Source organism: Triticum aestivum, chromosome 3B (assembly GCF_018294505.1).
Source record: "Triticum aestivum cultivar Chinese Spring chromosome 3B, IWGSC CS RefSeq v2.1, whole genome shotgun sequence".
Taxonomy (NCBI): domain Eukaryota; kingdom Viridiplantae; phylum Streptophyta; class Magnoliopsida; order Poales; family Poaceae; genus Triticum; species Triticum aestivum.
The window spans coordinates 80,673,544-80,680,212 of NC_057801.1; positions in this window are offsets into that span (position 1 = coordinate 80,673,544).

Genomic DNA, 6,669 nt, shown 5'->3' on the forward strand with positions numbered 1-6,669 from the left:
GTTGGCCGCGGCCACGCTCGCCGATGCCCGCTCTCGCGCGCTCCGTCCCAGGACTCCACTCCGCTGCGGTGGCCGCCGGCGCTGCTGCCCCCACCTACCGCGGCCGTCGCCGCCGGCTGTGGCCCGCGCTGCTCGCGCCCGCTCCGGCCCCGAACCCGGCCTCGCCTTGCTATCGGGCAGGGGTGCGGCTTCGCCCGCACCATCCTGCCCGTGTGCCCGTTAAGGGCCTTGGCCCTATGACAAGTGGGGCACACCCCCCAGAACGTTTCTGTTAAAAAAAAAGAAAGAAAAAAAAAGAATTAAATAAATAAATAAGTAGATAAATAATGAAAATAATTAATTAATTAATTAACTAATTAATTAACTTAATTAATTCTGATTAAATTAACCAATTAAAATTAATTAACCTAATCATTAATTAACTTAATTAACTACTGTTAATTAGCTAATTAATTAGTATGACAGTGGGGCCCACCCCCCTTAATTAATTATGATTAGTTTAATTAACCTGTTAATTAAAATGTGTCACTGACCAGTGGGACCCACTGGTCAGGTTGACCAGTCAACTCTGTTGACTGCTGATGTCAGCATGACATCATGCTGATGTCATTAATTCATTTTCGAATTAATTAAATAATTAATTAAATTCCAGAAATTAATAAAATCTTTAGAAAATCATATCTTTTAATCCGTAACTCGGATTAAAATACTTTCTACATGAAAGTTGCTCAGAACGACGAGACGATTCCGGATACGCAACCCGTTCGTCCGCCACACCCCCCTAACCTATCGAACTCGCAACTTTCCCCCTCCGGTTCCTCTGCCCGAAAACGCGAATCTCCGGGAATACTTTCCCAGATGTTTCCCCCCCTTCGTCGGTATCACTTACTACCGCGTTAGGGCACACCGCACACCGCGTATTGCCTTGTTATATTTTGTGATGCTTTGTTTGCTCTGTATTCATTATTTCTTCCCCCTCTTCTCTCCGGTAGACTACGAGACCGACGCTGCTGCTGACCAGTTCGACTACGGAGTTGACGACCCCTCTCTCTTGCCAGAGCAACCAGGCAAGCCCCCCCCTTTGATCATCAGATATCGCCTACTCTTCTCTATACTGCTTGCATTAGAGTAGTGTAGCATGTTACTGCTTTCGTTAATCCTATTCTGATGCATAGCCTGACATTGTCGCTACATCTGTTGATACCTTACCTGCAATCCTAAATGCTTAGTATAGGATGCTAGTTATCATCATTGGCCCTACATTCTTGTCAGTCTGCCTTGCTATACTATCGGGCCGTGATCACCTGGGAGGTGATCACGGGTATATACTATACATACATACATACTATACAGATGGTGACTAAAGTCGGGTCAGCTCATTGAGTACCCGCAAGTGATTCTGACGAGGGGGCTGAAAAGGACAGGTGGCTCCATCCAGGTAGTGGTGGGCCTGAGTTCCCGACGGCCCCCGACTGTTACTTTGTGGCGGAGCGACAGGGCAGGTTGAGACCACCTAGGAGACAGGTGGGCCTGGCCCTGTTCGGCGTTCGCGGATACTTAACACGCTTAACGAGATCTTGGTATTTGATCTGAGTCTGGCTACGAGCCTATACGCACTAACCATCTACGTGGGAGTAGTTATGGGTATCCCGACGTCGTGGTATCAGCCGAAGCACTTCAGACGTCAGCGACGGAGCGGCGCGCGCCGAATTGGACTGGAACGCCACTAGGCTAGGTCTGCTTTCGGCCGCCCTCGCAACGTGCAGGTGTGCTCAGGGCGATGGGCCCAGACCCCTGCGCGCTTAGGTTTAGACCGGCGTGCTGGCCTCTCTGTTTTGCCTAGGTGGGGCTGCGACGTGTTGATCTTCCGAGGCCGGGCATGACCCAGGAAAGTGTGTCCGGCCAAATGGGATCGAGCGTGTTGGGCTATGTGGTGCACCCCTGCAGGGAAGTTTAATCTATTCGAATAGCCGTGATCTTCGGTAACAGGACGACTTGGAGTTGTACCTTGACCTTATGACAACTAGAACCGGATACTTAATAAAACACACCCTTCCAAGTTCCACAGACAACCCGGTGATCACTTTTCTACAGGGCGACGAGGAGAGGATCGCCGGGTAGGATTATGCTATGCGATGCTACTGGAGATGCGCTTGGAGATGCTACCTGGATATGCTATTTGGAGATGCTACTTGGAGGACTTCAATCTACTCTCTTCTACATGCTGCAAGACGGAGGCTGCCAGAAGCGTAGTCTTCGACAGGATTAGCTATCCCCCTCTTATTCTGGCATTCTGCAGTTCAGTCCACTGATATGGCCTCTTTACACATATACCCATGCATATGTAGTGTAGCTCCTTGCTTGCGAGTACTTTGGATGAGTACTCACGGTTGCTTTCTTCCCCCTTTTTCCCCCTTTCCTTTCTTTCTGGTTGTCGCAACCAGAAGCTGGAGTCCAGGAGCCAGACGTCACCGTCGACGACGACCCCTACTACACTGGAGGTGCCTACTACTACGTGCTGCCCGCTGATGACGACCAGGAGTAGTTAGGAGGATCCCAGGTAGGAGGCCTGCGCCTCTTTCGATCTGTATCCCAGTTTGTGCTAGCCTTCTTAAGGCAAACTTGTTTAACTTATGTCTGTACTCAGATATTGTTGCTTCCGCTGACTCGTCTATGATCGAGCACTTGTATTCGAGCCCTCGAGGCCCCTGGCTTGTATTATGATGCTTGTATGACTTATTTTATTTGTAGAGTTGTGTTGTGATATCTTCCCGTGAGTCCCTGATCTTGATCGTACACATTTGCGTGCATGATTAGTGTACGATTAAATCGGGGGCGTCACAGATACCTACCACTTGCTTGTCATGCCTCCCATATTGTTGAACCAAGCCTCTAACCCACCTTGTCCTAGCAAACCGTTGTTTGGCTATGTTACCGCTTTGCTCAGCCCCTCTTATAGCGTTGTTAGTTGCAGGTGAAGATTGAAGTTTGTTCCTTGTTGGAACATGGAGATGTTGTTCCTTGTTGGAACATGTTTACTGGTTGGGATATCACAATATATCTTATTTAATTAATGCATCTATATACTTGGTAAAGGGTGGAAGGCTCGGCCTTATGCCTGGTGTTTTGTTCCACTCTCGCCGCCCTAGTTTCCGTCATATCGGTGTTATGTTCCCGGATTTTGCGTTCCTTACACGGTTGGGCTATAATGGGAACCCCTTGACAGTTCGCCTTAAGTAAAGCTCCTCCAGCAATGCCCAACATTGGTTTTACCATTTGCACTAACAACCTACCACCTTCCCTTGGGTTCTGCAGACTCAAGGGTCATCTTTTTTCTAACCCCCCCGGGCCAGTGCTCCTCTGAGTGTTGGTCCGAACTAGAGCCCTGTGCAGCGCCCCCTCGGGGAAACTCGAGGTTTGGTTTTAGTTGTACGGATTGCTCATCTGAGTGTGCCCTGAGAAAGAGATATGTGCAGCTCCTATCGGGATTTGTCGGCACATTCGGGCGGTGTTGCTGGTTTAGTTTTATCCTGTCGAAATGTCTTGTTGTACCGAGATACCGAGTCTGATCGGAACGTCTCGGGTGGAGGTCTATTCCTTCGTTGACCGTGAGAGCTTGTGATGGGCTAAGTTGGGACACCCCTGCAGGGTATTATCTTTCGAAAGCCGTGCCCGCGGTTATGGGCAGATGGGAATTTGTTAATGTCCGGTTGTAGAAAACCTGAAGTTGACCTTATTTAAAATACATCAACCGTGTGTGTAACCGTGATGGTCTCTTTCCGGCGGAGTCCGGGAAGTGAACACGGTGTTGGAGTTATGCTTGACGTAGGTTGCTATAGGATCACTTCTTGATCATACTTTTATCGACCGTGCTTTGCCCTCTCTTCTCGCTCTCTTTTGCGATTGTAGCCACCATATATGCTAGTCGCTTGCTGCAGCTCCACCTCATTACTCCATCCTTCCTATAAGCTTAAATAGTCTTGATCTCGCGGGTGCGAGATTGCTGAGTCCCCGTGGCTCACAGATACTTCCAAAACCAGTTTGCAGGTGCCTATGTTACCGTGCAGATGACGCAACCAAGCTCAAGGAGGAGCTCGATGAAGATCTTGCCCTTTGTGTTGTTTCGTTCTAGTTGATCAGTAGTGGAGCCCAGTTGGGGTCGATCGGGGACCTTTGTCGCATTTGGGGTTCTTCTTTTATTTTGGTTCCGTAGTCGGACCTTGATTGTATCTGGATGATGTAATGCTTTATTCATGTAATTGTGTGAAGTGGTGATTGTAAGCCAACTATGTATCTCTTTCCCTTATGTATTACATGGGTTGTGTGAAGATTACCTCACTTGCGACATTGCTTTCAATGCGGTTATGCCTCTAAGTCGTGCTTCGACACGTGGGAGATATAGCCGCATCGAGGGCGTTACAGCATACCGAGGCAAATTTAAAGTATCAAGCTCAGAAGTTCTTTACCCCTCCTGTGGAGGGCTGGAAGGTGCAACAAACTCATCCAGGTCGATTCCATCTGCAATCCGAGTGGCAGCGGCGATGAAGGTCTCCATGAAAGATCGGAAATCGTGCTTCTTGGTGTTAGCCACCCTAAGGGCTGCCAGCTTGTCCTCTCGTGCATCCTTGCAGTGAACGCGGACCAGAGACAGAGCAACATCCGCGCCACACCTGGCAGGAGACTTCTTCCACTCCTGCACTCGACTTGGGACCTCGTTCAGTCGAGTCATCAAAGACTCGAGGTCGTTCTGAAGCGTCTCTCTTGGCCAGAGTGTTGTGTCGATGCGAGAAGTTGCGACCTTCAGCCTTGCGAGATAGTCGACGAAAGTAGCAACGCGAGATTCGAGCCGGAGCACGTTCATAGCGACTTCATCTTTCACGGGAGAGTTGATGGGATCCAGGTTTTTTCCAGTTGACCAGTTTCCTCTTCAAAGTTCTGGCAAAATTCTGCAAGCACAATGACCGAGTCAAGACAACAGTCGAATGGAAAGATCACAGTTAAAGTGTCTGTTTGGTACAAAAGATTACCTTCAAGCATGAGGAATAGCTTTTTGGCGAGTCCACCCAGCTAAGCCTCCAGATCGTTCTTCTTTCCCGCCAACTCACTGACCTTATCACTCAGGGCAATATTATCGCTTTTTAGTCGACTGACCTCCTTGTTGGCAGCATCAAGAGCAGCTTTCAGATTGGTGTTTTCTTCTTCGAGCTTGGTGACTGAAGCCAGCTTCTCATCTGCAAGCTTGGTCTTCTCTAAAGCCGCTTTCTGCATCTCAGCCAAGTCAAGGTCTTTCTTCTTCAGGGCATCTTTCACTTTGTTTGCAAAGTTACAGTGAGATCAGACTCTGAAACAAACGAGAGGCAAAGACAGTCGTCGAAGGCCTCACCAAACATACCTTTAGCTTCCTCCTTCGCCTTCGTTAAGTTCTCCTGGACCAGTTTCAGATCAAGCTCGAGCTGGATGTGTTTGTTCTCCAACTCAGTATAACGGGCCGCAAGGTCGCAGGATTTCTACGAAGAACCAATCAACAGATGTCAAAGACAATTCACTTCCGAGTGACTAAGGAAAAATCATAGCATTTGTAAGACTACAGCCGAATACAAACATTCGACCATAGTCTCGGGGACTACACCCAGTGGGTGCACTCAGCGTGCCCCCACTAGTTTTATCAGTAAGAGTCGACCAGTCGACCAACAAAAAAAAACGAGAGGTGTTCTTCAGACTATAGTCGACTGTCAGCAGTCGACCACAGTCTCGGGGACTACACCCAGTGGGTGCACTCAGCGTGCCCCCACTGATCTATGAATCTATTCGACCTAGTCGAGTAAGGAAAACACTTAAGACATAAAGACTATGGTCGACTGCCAACAGTCCACCATAGCCTTGGGGACTACACCCAGTGGGTGCACTCAGCGTGCCCCCACCGGTCTATGAATCTATTCGACCTAGTCGAGTAAGGAAAAAACTTAAGACATAAAGACTATGGTCGACTGCCAGCAGTCCACCATAGCCTTGGGGACTACACCCAGTGGGTGCACTCAGCGTGCCCCCCACTAACCCGGAATTTCAATTGACACACCCAGTGGGTGTAGGACAAACTCTAGGAATTTCAGAAAGAAGGATTCTCAGATATCATATCCTAACAGAACAGGCAGTGACCGACTGACCTGAACATTACTCTGAAGAGCTGAACTGGCATCATAGGCTGCCTGGCTGGCTTCTCGGATTGCCTTCACTTGCTCCATCATAACCGCCGCCTGGCGGATTGCTTCTTTAGCAGCACTAGCTTGGTCTTCTGGGACGTGGTGGGTTGAGAAAAGCGAAGGTTGAGCAGCACTCGACGATGAAGGGCGAGCACTCGTCAACGGCACCGCAAAGGATACGGTGGGCCGAGTGACAGTATCTTCCTCCACGATCAATGTCTCGGGTGCTGGCACGTCCTGAGTCGCCTTGCCAGCAGACGCTTTCCTGCTCCTCCTCTGCCTGAGTGGTTCCTCGTCGTCGTCGTCAGGAAGGTCAATAACAATGTTAGATGAAGCTGCGGAAAAGAATCAGAATTAGAGACAAGAAGTCAATTGACTGAAGACGGAACTACAAGAGTCATACCAGGTTTTGAAGTAACAGCATCCTCCATCTCGTGATCTTCAGCCCTGGCCGAGGTATCAGAGGTAG